Genomic DNA, 2,813 nt, shown 5'->3' with positions numbered 1-2,813 from the left:
TTGTGGACGATTGATTGTCCTCTTCAATAGTAGGGTGGCCTCTCTTTTTCGACGAGTTCTCCAAATCAACTTCCATGTCTTCATCTTCTTGATATGCCATACTAACACTTTGATCTGGGCCTTCCCTTAAGAAAGCCTGAATCATCTCCAATGTCTTCGTATCTCGGGGATGGAACGTACTCGCCCGAGGGCAAGCACAAGTTACGGAGGTTAGACTCCGACAACTTGGCTGTCTCACACGCTATGATGAGGAAACCAGAAACGAGGATCTTCGGAGCGTAACTAGAGTAAGGATAATACCTCTATCACCGCCAAACACACGCAATCACGGCAAAAGCGTACAAAGTAACAAATACGTAAGACGTAGTACCGTATGCAAAGACCGCTCGAGCGGAAGTCCACCGTCGCATGAAATAGACGTAGCAGAAACTGGTGGCGTCATCTATGAACAGCACAAAGAAACGCGCACTACCGAGAGATTGGGTTGACATCGGACCGCACACGTCACTGTGTATCATCTCGCCCGGGAGTCTGTCCACTTTGTCTTTCACTCGATTGAACGGGAACTTGTGTAGTTTGCCCAGCTGGCAAGCTTCGCAGAAAAACTCTTCCGCGTTCTTTACCCTCACTCCGTTCACTAGGTCCTTCCGAACGAGGTCACTTATCGCTCGCTTGTGTATGTGGCCGAGTCGCTTGTGCCACAGCCTCAGATCCAACGCCGTCAAATTCACCTCCCCGCGTGACCGCGGCTTGCGAATGAACATTCGGTGTGAGTTTGACTGTCGCACCCTCGACGCTTCGATTACACCGTTGCGCGAAATCTCGACGTTGCTCTTGTCGAAGACCACTCGAAACCCTTTTGCGGCGTACGCCCCGACGGAGAAAAAATTCTTTGCCACGCGTGGCACCAGTATCACGTTCTCGATCACTGCGCGCTCCCACACCCCGTTCACGAGCTTTTCGACCCGTACTGTCCCCGTGCCGGTAACTTCGCACTGGCCGTCGTCGCCCAGGATGATGCTCTCTCCACTCACCGCTCGGAAGTCTTTTATCCAATCCCGACGGAAGGTAATGTGCGCTGACGCACCGCTGTCGGTAAGCCAGACGTCTCTCTTGTCGGCTCTCAGCAATTGCTGCCTCTGTTCGACCGCCGGTTGCCGGCTCTCGCTGTCGCTTGTCGCCGCTTTCCCGCCCTTTTCAGGCGTACTCACGACGAACGCGCATCCGCTGTTTGACTGACCTTTGCTTTGTTTGTTGTTGCTGTCACCTTGGCTCTGCTTCGTCGGGCATTCACTGGCGAAGTGTCCTTTTTCCTGACAATGATAATTCGACGGCATTCGACGTTCTTATTCGAACGACGCTTTTTCTTCTTTTCGGCGCCCTTTGTTCCCGACTCGTTCTTGGAGCTGTTTTGTCTCGAGCGCTCGTCGAGTCACCTTCCGCGTCGAGCCGGCTCTCTTCTCTAATAAGCCTCTCTTGAAGATGTTCCACCGTCTGTCTTCCAGGTTCCACACTGTCCCACGCCGTCCGTAGAATACTGTATTTCGACGTCAGGTTAGCGAGGATCTTCCGTCATAATCGTTGCCTCCGATACGGCTTCTCCGAGATCCGTTAGCTGCCTTGCCATGTTTTGCACCTTCGAGATATATTGCACGACCGAGTCCGACGGGGACATTCGAAACTCGTGAAAATGCTGCAACAGAACCAGCTTGTTCGAGTTTTCTGCTCGTGCACCGCACTCAGTTTGTCCCACATGGCCTTCGCCGTAGTGCCGCAGACGAGCACACTCTCGAGCTGCGCGTTCTCCATCGCCGACTCAATGATCGCCGTTGCTTTCGCGTTATCCCGGATCCACACCTTCATGAGCTCTGCGTTGGCGCCGTCGGCATTACTGTGGCATTACTCTCGTTCCGTTGACAACATCGTGTATCTCATTTGCCATTAGCACGGCCGTTATCTGAAATTTCCATCCTTGGAAATTTGTGCCGTCAAATCGCTTGACCAGCTTGGCCGTTATGTCGTCCGGCATCTCGTAGATTTACACAAAACCGACTTGAAAGAGACCTCGACACTGGCACTCCAACACGCGTGGCCCGTAACGCGGTAAAGCAGACTCGTGTCTCTGTACGCGAAGTTCATCAGTCCATCAAGAGTACGAGACTCGATTGAGACTCGACCACAGCACACGCTGCTTCTTGATCACCGTAATGGCCGCCCCGATCACACTGTCCCGCACGCGTTCACTCGACCAGAGAACTCGGGACCCGCGAACCTCCACTCGTTTTTTTTCTTGCTCGATATTCGCACGCCGGTAGGGTGCCTGGGCCCATAACCTGTTGTTGCAATGAAGCTTGACTCTCGTTTGTCGAGGATTGAAGGAAATACGAGCAGGTCGAAAAAGAAACTTCTCCCGGTCGTAGAAACAAAGAACTTTATTCTTATAATACTAACACGTGACTCTTTGAACAATGGTTCGCTTGCGACTGCGTAGCGGGAGGCGTGCTCGAAGAGGCTCGGTTAAGAGAGGTGCGCGCACAGAATTCGAGAACCTCTGACTGCGTGCGCAGATGATTACATTCGAATGCGAGAATCCGTCTCAATACTCCCATCAACGCTGCTTGACTTCTGTGATTGAGAACTGCAGACACTTTGTGATGATCCATGACTACTCGATATTAATAAATACATATCCGTGATAGATCAGATCAATAAAGTTATCAAAAAGGTGAAAATATTTTTTTTATAAATGTTATCATACAATAACATGATAGATAGTCGAAATAACGACAGTAACTGTCTCTTATACACATCTC

This window comes from Wasmannia auropunctata, unplaced genomic scaffold (genome assembly GCF_000956235.1).
Source record: "Wasmannia auropunctata unplaced genomic scaffold, wasmannia.A_1.0 LD336078.1, whole genome shotgun sequence".
NCBI classification, from domain to species: Eukaryota; Metazoa; Arthropoda; class Insecta; order Hymenoptera; family Formicidae; genus Wasmannia; species Wasmannia auropunctata.
Note: the sequence above shows the minus strand (reverse complement) of the source record.